At 27.6% G+C, this 13,484-nt stretch overlaps 1 pseudogene; it reads left to right on the top strand.

Moving 5' to 3' along the window:
- Positions 1-1,794: 1,794 nt before the first annotated feature.
- Positions 1,795-5,655, top strand: LOC126549141 (uncharacterized; annotated as a pseudogene).
- The last annotated feature ends 7,829 nt before the right edge of the window (positions 5,656-13,484 follow it).

Consider the following 13,484-nt stretch of genomic DNA (forward strand, 5'->3'; position numbering starts at 1 on the left):
AGAACAATTTAGTTACCTAATATTAGTTAATGATGTAACTATAATAATCTAGACTAGAAAAGTACCATATAAGAATTAACTGATTGTACTAAAGATGAATAATTATTTTATAGATTTATTAAATATATATTTAATTTCATAAAATTTGAAAAAGAATATTGTTAGTAGTTACATATAATAATATTGTTAGTATACCTAATTAGTAATTAGTATAAATAGGGCTCGGATTTTAAAGCATAATAAGTAACAAAAAAGCAAACTGTTTTGCACTGTTTTAAAAAAGCAAAAAAAAAAAAAATCATAACCAAACCTTAATAGATATTAATTAGTTATAAAAATGAATACAAAAGTTTGAAAAATTAATTTAAAATTTAAATTAAAAAAATAATTAACTACCATGTATTTCCCTAGAATTGGAGTAGTGAAACTGACTCTATTGTTTGACTGAATATTTTTATACATAGAAAACGAACTCTCTACATCCATTGAAATGTATACTTCATATACAAGAGGTTTCAAATTATAACACTACATAAATGTTAAATTTTGAAATGGTCGGTATCGATGTTATAGGCCACTGATCATATAGGTATTAAGAAATATATTATGTAGATCGACAGTCTATACATTAATCAATTAAATTAAATTATTATTAACAATAATCAAGCTGATAACGAAAACAATAATGACCAAATATAATAATAATAATCATTTAGTCCGTATTCTGGGTTTTTTCATTTCTTATTAATTAATTTATTTTTATTACAATAGCATAATAAACATATAAAAATCCACAGCTGGAATAATTTAAAAAAAGCTTAAAAACCATTTACATAAAAAAAAAAAAACCAAAATAAATAAGTTTATTTTGAAACAGAAAGATGTGAAAGGAATATTTATATATAAAAATTAGATTTTTATCTCATATAATATAAAAAAAGAAGCATATGCTTTAAAATCCGAGCCCTAAATAAAGCTATTTTAATTATGTCTATACTTAAGAAATAGACCAAGATATTTAAACTCTTTCACTTTCACATTTCTTATTCATAAGTTTACTACTATGTGGTTCTCCTACACTACTTAAAATTAAATTTTAAAGAATAAAGTAACCTACTGATTTATTTTGGTTTAAAATATTACATTCTTCTAGGTTAAAACAAATATATATTTATTTTGGTTTGAATAAATGAAGTTTTAATTTGTTCTTGTAAAATTACACAATATTACTTTAAATTTATTTAAATTTATTTAAATTAATAGTACAAAGAATTCATACTTATAAAATTATCATAGACATCAGTAAAGTTAAAAATTTCTGTATTTAAATTAGTATTCTTTTTATCGAGAAAAGTCTGACAATTCAAGTATTCAGTTAAATCATATTTATTGAATTGAATTTGGATACACAATATGTTTTGTTCTTCCTTCTGGTATGTACACAAATAAATCTGAAGGTTCTCCGACTTGTGAGCATTCCACATATAGCTGTCCATGTAAGAACTATGGTTTTGCGAAATTCAGTCCACACACTTGTAACGATTGTTCTTGTGCTTTGTTGATGACCATTGCAAAGGCGAGTCGCGCCGAAAACTGCAAACGTTTGAATTCGAAAGGCATATCAATAATATAATATTGGCCACAAAACCATGTAACTACGAAACGATAAGCAAACACTGTATTATTTAAAACAAGAGATTTTATTTGATTTTGTTCAGTTTATCACAGACAGTCAAACAAACAACACCAAAATTCAAAATAAAGTTTTTTTAATTTTAAATACACAATTTTTTTTTTATTTGTTTACAAGACACTTTTCACATATTATTATTAAGTTCATTACTTCAGTCCTATATATAATTTTCCAAGTTAACATACGGATTATGAGGTCGTATAATGTTATTAATATTTTATTATTTATTAATTGCGCTAGGCCGGGACTAGGTTAGGTACGAAACATGTAGGAATTTGTCGTGTACCAGTGGCGCAACCAGGATAACCCCCATGGGTTCGCCACTGTCGTGTACCTATATAGTTCCGGTCTAACGTAGTTTGAACAGTACTCTCATTTATATATACCTATGTACTGGACGTCCAATAAAGAGGTAACCAAACGTTAAACAAATATATAACAACCTTTTTTTTCTTTTCTTTTTTTTTTCGTTTTACCTACGACTCGGTAAAACGATAAAAAAAAGCGGCGGATTGGCTTTGCGAGATACCGAGTAAACTCCCTTTTTTAAGACGCCTATATGAACTGTATAGTCACGAAGCACTGCTGAAGATTGAAGAAAGAAGACTTAGTAAAAAAAGTCAGGTTAGATTAATCTAATCTGACTATGGATTCGGATATAAATTTTAGATATGCAGCTTTGTATTGGCAGTTTTGTATAGATGACTGCAGTGTACGGTTGTGTATAGGTTGGTCTATCCCCAAGAAAAATTCGGTATGCCAACTGTCCTATCCGGTCATAATAACTTAAATTTTTCATTTTTTTCATTTTCAAATATTTGGTTAATGTTTGCTCTTTGTTGGATGCCCAGTACATATTTTTTTATAGACAACAATACTGAGTATGTGGTTCCGATGTCGCCACACTGCTATACTATTACAATAATATGGACTTTGAACAGTATTCGATGATGGAAGCCCAAATTACTTCCGGTATAACATTTTTAAATTGCGATATTTTGTTACACGTCATACTTACATACAGTAGTTTTTTTATAATTGTATCACTTATTGTTCAATAACAGCATTGTGTTTCATGATGATGGTATAATTTTCCAAGTCAACATACGGATTATGAGGTCGTATAATGTTATCAATATTTTGTTATATATTAATTGTGCTAGGCCGGGACTAGGTTAGGTACGAAACGTGTAGGAATTTGTTGTGTACCAGTAGCGCAACCAGGATTTATTCAAGGGGGGATCTGGACCCGGGGTCCACCACTGTCGTGTACCTATAAGTGTGATCACGCTACTCTTAAAAAAGAGTATATAGTTGTAGTATATAGTGTTACCATATAGTTTATTTAGGTACCACTAAATATTTCAGAACGATGACCTTGTATAGAAATGGGGTTTTTACTAAATGAAAGATAGTACTTAAATAGTAAATACACATTTATTTATGATATTCGAAATTTTTAACACTTTCAGTGTGCGCATGCGCAATACAACTTACATTTTTTAAAATGGAAACACTACTTTTTTTTTACATATTCGGATAGATTATTTTTTTTAAAACGTTTTTTGTATAAAAAGGTTTTTTTCTATTTACAAAACTGACAAAGTTAGAGAAGCCAACATTTGAGTTTTTGCATAATTTGTATAGTTTGCATAATTTTAAACGGAATGTTCACTTATAACTACTGGAAATAAAAAAAATAGTGCCAAATTAATACCTAATTATACCTTATCTGTTTATAAATAATAATTTAATAATATCGTACGTCGTACTGATGGATATCCCGAGTACCTGTGTGATATAATTTTTGTTTAGTAAACTGCTATAATACGATTACAATTTAAAAAACTATTTTTATAGTTTAATTTCATTTTATTTTTCAATAGTTCTAATAACGATAAGATAATCAGATAATGTAACTATTAAGATATTTTGTTTTAAGAAAAAGATCATTTTGGTTTTATTCTTTAACTAGACCCATAATAAAATTTATGTGATATTCGTGTAATATCTGGTTAATAAGTGTTTTTATAATTTTATTATTGTTTAAATATGAATAACGCTGAAAAAGTAGAGTTGTTGTTAATTTATGGCGAATGCCAACGTAATGTACGTCTATGTGCTAGGACGGATTCCGAACGATTCCCAGAAAGATACCATCCTCCTCATAATTATATCTTAAGACTTTTACAAGGGTTAAATCAAGAAGGGCGATTTCCTGGCAGACAAATCAACCAACAAAGGCGTAGAGCAGTATTTGACGAAGATACAGAATTACAGGTACTAGCATATATACGAGCTAATCCACGTTCATCAATTAGGCATATTGCTCGCGAAATTGGAGTTTCATATGGTTATGTCCAAAAAATTCTAAAAAAACACAAAATGCACCCATATAAATGTGATTTTGTCCAACATTTGCGTGCAGGAGATTCTACTCGTAGATTAGAATTTATAGCTTGGTTTAATATTCAGTTTCATTATAACCCTTTAATTGTCAATCGTATTCTTTGGAGTGATGAATCAAAATTTACTAACAATGGTATAATGAATAAACAGAATCATCGATACTGGGATGACACTAACCCACACTGGTCACGTGAAACTAATTTTCAAACAGTCTGGGGTATTAATGTATGGTGTGGGTTAATTGATGGGAAACTTATAGGACCGTACTTTTATGATGGCACGCTTAATGGCAGACGATATTTAAATTTTTTAACCAACGAACTACCAGGACTATTGGTTGATGTTCCATTAGACACGCGAGAACATATGTTTTTTCAGCAAGATGGAGCACCAGCACATAATGCAATTATTGTTAAACAAAAATTAAATCAAATATTTCAGAACCGCTGGATTGGTACTTATGGCGTGGTTCCTTGGCCGGCACGGTCCCCAGATTTAACCCATTAGATTTTTTTTTATGGGGACATTTGAAGACAGTGGTTTACAAAGATCCACCTGTCGATGTTCAAGATTTAATAAACAAAATACAGGCAGCATGTCAAATTTTAAGTGAGGAACAAATCAACGCGTCAACTTCGACTGAATTTTTGAGGCGACTCGAATCATGTTTAGAACATAATGGTGGACATTTTGAACAGTTTACAAGATAAATTTATTTTGTTACAACATTAATATAACTATTACAAGCAGTTTATAACTATTTTGTTATAAGAACATTTAATTTATTAATTTTAGTTAAGGGAATAAAAAATACTGTACACTAAAAATTATTTAATTACTTCAAATGTATTATTTCTTAATTATTATTATTAATCTGGTTATCTTATCGTTATTAGAACTATTGAAAAATAAAATAAAATTCCACTATAAAAATAGTTAAAATTGTAATCGTATTATAGCAGTTTACTAAAAAAAATTATATCACGCAGGTACTCGGGATATCCATCAGGACGACGTACGATATTAATAAATTATTATTTATAAACAGATAAGGTATAATTAGGTATTAATTTGGCACTATTTTTTTTATTTCCAGTAGTTATAAGTGAACATTCCGTTTAAAATTATGCAAACTATACAAATTATGCAAAAACTCAAATGTTGACTTCTCTAACTTTGTCAGTTTTGTAAATAGAAAAAAACTTTTTATACAAAAAACGTTTTAAAAAAAATAATCTATCCGAATATGTAAAAAAAAGTAGTGTTTCCATTTAAAAAAATGTAAGTTGTATTGCGCATGCGCACACCGAAAGTGTTAAAAATTTGAATATCATAAATAAATGTGTATTTAAGTACTATCTTTCATTTAGTAAAAACCCCATTTCTATACAGTATACAAGGTCATCGTTCTGAAATATTTAGTGGTACCTCTTAGCGTGATCACACTGATAGTTCCGGTCTAACGCAGTTTGAACAGGACTCTCACTTATACATACCTATGTACTGGACGTCCAATAAAGAGGTAACCAAACGTTAAACAAATATATAACAACCTTTTTTTTCTTTTCTTTTTTTTTTCGTTTTACCTACGACTCGGTAAAACGATAAAAAAAAGCGGCGGATTGGCTTTGCGAGATACCGAGTAAACTCCCTTTTTTAAGACGCCTATATGAACTGTATAGTCACGAAGCACTGCTGAAGATTGAAGAAAGAAGACTTAGTAAAAAAAGTCAGGTTAGATTAATCTAATCTGACTATGGATTCGGATATAAATTTTAGATATGCAGCTTTGTATTGGCAGTTTTGTATAGATGACTGCAGTGTACGGTTGTGTATAGGTTGGTCTATCCCCAAGAAAAATTCGGTATGCCAACTGTCCTATCCGGTCATAATAACTTAAATTTTTCATTTTTTTCAATTTCAAATATTTGGTTAATGTTTGCTCTTTGTTGGATGCCCAGTACATATTTTTTTATAGACAACAATACTGAGTATGTGGTTCCGATGTCGCCACACTGCTATACTATTACAATAATATGGACTTTGAACAGTATTCGATGATGGAAGCCCAAATTACTTCCGGTATAACATTTTTAAATTGCGATATTTTGTTACACGTCATACTTACATACAGTAGTTTTTTTATAATTGTATCACTTATTGTTCAATAACAGCATGGTGTTTCATGATGATGGTATAATAGAACGCACCTATAGGAAGCAACAAGCCCGGATTAAGGGGGAGGGGGCACGTCCCCGGGGCCCACGTGTGTAAAGAGCCTATAGTTTTCTCTGCTTACAATTAGATTGAATGATAATTTTTACTTTCTATAGTACCTACAAGAATATTTTTATTTTTATTTTTTTCTTGATTGAACTAAGGGGCGATGGGACCCGTTAAAAAGCTAAAAAAAAAAATAAATACACTTAAAAATACTAAAAAAAAAAATAATAATAATAATAATAATAAAAAAATAAAAATAAAAATACTTCATTTTATTTGTAAATATGTATTTTAATGTTTTTATCCTCATTAATTGTTATCATACTTGAATAAAAATGTTTAAATTTGTTTTATTGTATACTTTTATAATTTAAATAAATTGTTTTCATTGATGGGGGCCCACAACCACGTATCTACCCAGGCTCCTGAAGGTCTTAATCCGGGCTGTGAAGCAAGCGGACAAGTGCCGAATTCGCGGAGTAGAAGTTGGAAGTCCTTTGGGCTTCCGGTAAATGATTTAATAGCATTGATGTTTCAATTTACATACGAGTAAATGTTTGTTTGTTTTTTTTTGTTTTTGATTCTACGATTGCTTTAAATATCATACTTCATGAAATGAGACCCACTCACTGCAGTTATCAGAATGGACAGGCAGCTGAATTAGAAAAAAAATCTGTATGAACAAATATTATGTTCTGCGGCCGATACGATGATACCTCTGCTGGCAGCTATTATAGGTGAGTGGCTGGCTGCTTTGATCGCGTGGAACGACAGACAACGACGACAAGGCGGGTAATACATAATTGAAATAGGAAAAATTATTGAACTTTCAGTATCAAAAATTAAAAAACAATGTTGCAATTAAATAATGAAAATGGAATTTTTGATTTATTAAATTTGTCAAATCCACATTCAAATGGTGCTGATTTATTATAAAATTATTGAATCCTTTTTTTAAATATTATATTTTATTATATAAGCTAATCCGAAAAGGAAAAAAAAAAATAAAAAAAAAAATTTCAATCGGTAAGTGTCATTTATGGATTACTTATCACATCATATATTACCTGTAAATACTTAATTATATTATAATCATCCGTGTTTTAAATGTAATTATTGTATGTAGTCTGCACTAACCACATAAACCTATTGTGCCTCTAAGGTATAGATTGTTTATTTCAGGTAAAGAAAAAAAAATTTTTTTAAAAGAGCATTATAATGAAGATTATGAATAGGTCCGACCTAGTACTGTGTTTTGCAACACACCACAGTACCACACAATATTTCTAGAGTTTTATTAAAAATGATCATTAAAATTAACTTTTTGAGTTCTATCGCTTAAAATAGATTTAAACAAATTATTAGGTATTCTGCGTATACCTGGGTGTATTATACTCATATTCATTTTAATAATCATTACATTTTTTATAATTTTGCATAATTATCTGATAATATACTACCGATTATGTTAAATCTTGTCATATTAAGTGATTTTTGTGATGAGTTCAAGATCCCAGTAAACACTTAAACCATCATTGATGTATATAATGTAGTGGTTCAAGACACTTAGTTATATCGAGTAAAATTTATTGTACCTACCTAATTCCTATAGTCCATAAAATACTGGGTCTTTTACAATAAAAGTTATATCAAAAGACTTTTTGAGACTTGAAGAGTATTTATAGCATATATTTTTAACCACTAATAGGTTAGTACACCCTGACTTACACAAAATCACATATAGATCTAGTTTTGACTCATGAAAAAAATACAAAGATTATAGACTGAACTTAATATTTGGTTTAAATTTTGCTGTAGTAGACACTAAGTGCATTGAAGACGCCACAGAATATGTGTTGTTTAGTTTAGAAAATTTGAGTTTAGTGTAGAAAATTTTTTGTGTTTTTAGCTATAGTGAATATTGAGCTATGATCATACTTAAAGGCAAGACGTAAGAACATTATCTGTGTTTTTTCATTGATTATATAAGATATTTTATTTTTAAGAGCATTATGAGTACTATTTTACATTTTAAAATTAAAATGTCGTAAACACCAACAAAAGTACACAAATAATATTCTTTGCTTTCAATTTGATAATATGTAAATTCCTAAATTCTAAGAAATAATAACACATATTAATGTGAAATAATACATTAACATCATAATTTTACCTATGAAATAAAAACAATAGTAATAATAACGTATAATAAATATTGTTAAAAAATATATTTGGGTATACTATTGAAGTTAAATTATTAAAGTTTTATTATTTCCAAAACTGGTGCTTGTAGACTTACACCTCCTGGAATTGCGACTAATATCGTTGAAAATGTGAATAAATTCCCCTACTCGAATAGATTTTATATTTTTTAACTATCTATAATTCATAAATTATAATACATTAATACATTAACTACCTATTATAGGTATGTTGTATAATAATATTTTTTTTCGGTATTATATTAATAACTAGGGCAACTTTTTATCTCTGGTTCGTTGTTTTTTGTCATTTTTTTACCGTGATTACCGTTGGGATACATCAATATAATGTATTAAGATATTATATATTACATTTTTATGTCAAAAAATATCAAATATTACATCCATTGTTTGAATAAAACACCGAGTCATGAAGTTTTGTTCAAAAATATTATAAAGTATATTATATTCTTATGGAGAAAAATGGTCTTTTACATAACAAATGAGAACGTTGTCATGTTGAATCACTTTGAAATTATTCTTCAACTAATACAGCCTATAAATAGGAACTTATCATATCAGGTACTTATTTAAATATAATATAATCGTCTCTACGACAAGTCCAATAAATCATTATATATTTTACAGAGTGATTCAGCAAGCATAATCATCTTTTTTCTTAAATAAAGCAGTTATTCAAAATCTGATTTTGGAATTTTTAATTATACATAAAGGTCTTATTTTTTTTAATCCTAGAGATATATTTGTACTTGAGATATTATAGGTATTTTTTATATGGAAAATATAGGATTGACCAATGGATCTGCTTGGTACTTAATAATTTAAAATAACAACGATAAGTTCTTATTAGAAAAAAGTGCTTATTTTGTATTGCCAAGAGACAATGAATGCTATAAAAAATCTATATGAAATATAAGTGCCCACATACGTTTCAAATTATTAATTTTTAAGAGAATGTTAGCTTAATATTTGTTTTTTTTTTGTTTGAGATTAGTACAAAAGTTACCTTTATTATTTGCTTCGCTTGATTTATTACCAAACTTAATTTTAAAAACATTATGTGTTTTACGTTTGTCATCGATATTTAAAATTTATATTCAACATATGATATTTCAGCAATTAGTATGTAAAATGCTAAAAAAAAAAAACAAATACAATTGTACAATTGCATATAATAATTCAAAAATAATTAAATATCATATAAAAAAATCAACTTACAAACGTGGATAATCTTCTTGGATTTATAAGTTTGATAATAGGTCGTACATTTATTTTAATTCTATAGAGCTCCTAATACAAAGCTGGTTATACTGAACACAAATTTCAGCTATTTTGCGTACAGTTCATCATATAGTGCACTGACATCCTTTTAAATCTTGCCGTTTTAATTCGCTGTGGTGATTTATGCAATTATTTTAAATATTTTTACATTGGCACAGAATTATAGGTTATAACTATTTCAAATTATTGTTTTATATATTAGATTGTATGCGGTATATTAAAAAATATAAATTATTCAGCCTGGGACCACAACATCAAACATTTACAGAACTTCAGGATTATGTACAGCAAGACATACGCCGAATGGATTATTTTGTCTAATATCATAATAATCAAAGTCTATAGGTTTGACGACTATCATCGAGTCTGTTGTAGCGTTTGAGTTTTGTTAAAAAACCAATCTGCATTGCCATCGCTATATATTGAATAAATAACTCGAATTTTGTAGTAAATGCTTTTTTTTTCCATTCCTGACATTTGACTGAAATGTTAATATAATTGTATAAAGGTACTTTAATATTAACTTCGACACATAAATTCGTTTCATTTTATTCGGATTATAAATAGCTAATTACTAATAAATCAACAAATAATATTATACTTGGTTTTTTCTATTCATAATTTTTTTTTTAATTGGTTCTTTGTATTAATACCGATGATCTAAATTGTTTTTAGTTTTACCTATGTACTTTTAATTATAGCTTTTCATTTAAAAGTGGAATTGAAATCATTTTTTAATCTCAGCTGGTGCATTAGCACTCACGTTACCTACCCTCTCTTGATATGACTTGTAAAGTAAATTGATATTCATTCAGAAATTTATTTGTTATGTTTATCGTTTAGGAACAGTATTCGAATGCGCATAAATGCACAACAAAAGGTAATGAATATTGAAAACGATGTACTTGAGTCTTGAATGTATTTTCTATTTGAGTACTTATTCTGTTTACTCTGTGTCCAGACAAATTCTTTTACGGCTTTGTAGTATAGAATACTAGGTCAAAGTAAAGTGTAGTTACCGCTGTTGCAGGTTTTACCAATTACTTGTTTTATGGGAAAACTTACAACTTTGATGTACATTTTTTTTTTTTGTAAAAAAAATCTCTATTATATGTGTCTAGTGCTATAAAAACAGTGTAGGTTACTTCCGCTGTTCGTTCATATACGCTTTAAGTGTAGTAAAATCTCCAGTGTTGTGCGACTGTCGTAAAAGAAAACCAATAAGAATAATATAGGAACCACCTCGACAATAAAAATATCCAATAACCCATTAATGTAGTTGCATTTCATGGCAGGATTTAGTTTAAATATTTCTGTGGATTATTGTACTTATATATTATAAAGTTGTAGTTGTATAATCCAAACGTCGCATAAATTCTATATTAAAACGAAAATGTAAGTAATAGTTTTGTATAGTGATTATTAAAGTTACTACATAAACTTAGTATATTATATAATAAAATATGTTTAATTATAACATTATAATATTATTTATTTTCAAAATTAAAATACGAATGGTAACATAAATTTTGTATTAGATAAAATCCAATACTTTAATCACTGCCTAAAAATATATATAATGTATCAGGTAAACAATTATTTAAACGAAATATAGTGAGGTGTAACCTAAATATTTCAACTATTTGAATTTTTGAACTCAAAAGTTTACAATTAAATGTAATAATTATACCATATCACTTTATATTAATTGTATTGCACTAATTTTATTATGTAATATACTAATACGATACATATAAAGATCATATTTGTTAGTCAATGCACAAAGAAATAGGTATATAGTATTTTATGTATTAATAAAACCATATACCTACTCTGTATCAACAGTTTACAATTTTTTAAAGGTGTTAAATTTTTTATTTAATCGTGACAGTATTCATGTACATACACTATGCATGAAAACTTAAAAACAGTGTGTTTACAAATCATCATGGCCATAGTCAACTGATTTAAATTTATAATATTATCAATCAACAATATTATCACAGAAAAAATTTTGGGGCTTTAAATATTAGGCCGAATTCACACTCACTTATGACTACGGCATTGCGTATATTATGTATGTAATACTACGGATTGCAATTAATGACTGTCAGAAAAATTGGAGAAAATTGTTATTCCTATTTAAATAATTTTTAGTTGAGAAAGGGAAAATAATATAATATATAGGTATTTACGCGTATTTGAGGTATTTCATTTCAAACGAAATGCTCATTAAAACTATTAACATAACATGCGCAGTACAACCTATACACAGTTGGAGATTCCGTCTTGTTCTATTAAATTTGATCACGAATGATCCGGACTTTAATAAAATATCATAACAGTTAATTGTTGACTACTATTTTTTATCTCTCGGAGAACAATATAATATATATTTTACTTTGTGTGACGTCGCGCGTGTCGGTGATGAATATGATAATGGGTCGCTGAACTGCAAGCGACCGATATGGCTGGTGCGCATGTCTCCTGACCAAGTTATTTCCTGCAGCAGGGATGCGAGTTTGAGACTGCATAATATTATATATATTCAATCCAATAAAAGCCACCATAGCTTTACAATAGGCTTTTTATTGTATATTTTAATACGAGACGTACAGACAGTGGTGTGCATTGCACCCAATGTTGAGGATTACAAAATGTAAAATATTTTACGATAATTTCTTTATCGATCGTAAAGCTCGGAAATGTGATACAATTATGTTTCCCGAGAGTTGTTCTTGTAACAGTTGAAAATTACACCTAAAACATACATGATTATATTTTTTTTATTTAAGAGCGTTTGAAGTTAATATTTTTAATAGTACCTAATATAATAATTATTTTTCATAGAGATTTCACAACTTTTTTACCTTTTATTATTTACTTTGCACAATACAATTTTCAATATATTTAGTCTGTACTTATATCCATTAACCGGTACATCGATATTGATATATAAGTGACTTAACAACACAATACACTACATAAGAATTATAATAAATACATTAGAATATGATCTAAAAAGTAATAATAAATAAATAAATATATATAAATATACATTTTTAAAAATACATTATAAACATTTTCGTTAAAAAAATTATGATATAAATTATGAAATATGACAAACCAATAGAAATAAATATACAAATAATAAACAAAAAAAGTTTAATATGATATTGATCTCTATTTTTAAAAATATTGTTAGATACCTTTTAAAAATTTAAGTTTTTTAAATACTAAATCTCTTATCTTAGCCTGATTTATAATTGAATTATTCCTGTAAATCAGAAAAAACTCTCTTTTGGTACAGATGAACATTTATTTGTAATATATTTAATAAATAACTGCCGAATTTTAGGTTTCATTTCTAAATAAAAATTTTTTTATTCTTATCATATAAATACTTGATGAATTCTTTAAACGGGTTTCAGATAATAGGTCTAATCATATTTTCAATGTATTAAACGTTAGCAAAAGAATGCTATAAACATAATTATTTTCAGCTTGAAGACACTATAGATAGTCAAAAGAAGCAGTTAATAGATTTCATATCATAACTATAGCTCATTTTTATTTTGTAACCGGGCCAAAATTCAAACGTAAGAACTAATTATTAGTTATTATTTATTTTAAGTATTTTCAAAATACAAAATACT

The sequence above is a fragment of the Aphis gossypii genome, chromosome 1, assembly GCF_020184175.1.
Source record: "Aphis gossypii isolate Hap1 chromosome 1, ASM2018417v2, whole genome shotgun sequence".
Lineage (NCBI taxonomy): Eukaryota > Metazoa > Arthropoda > Insecta > Hemiptera > Aphididae > Aphis > Aphis gossypii.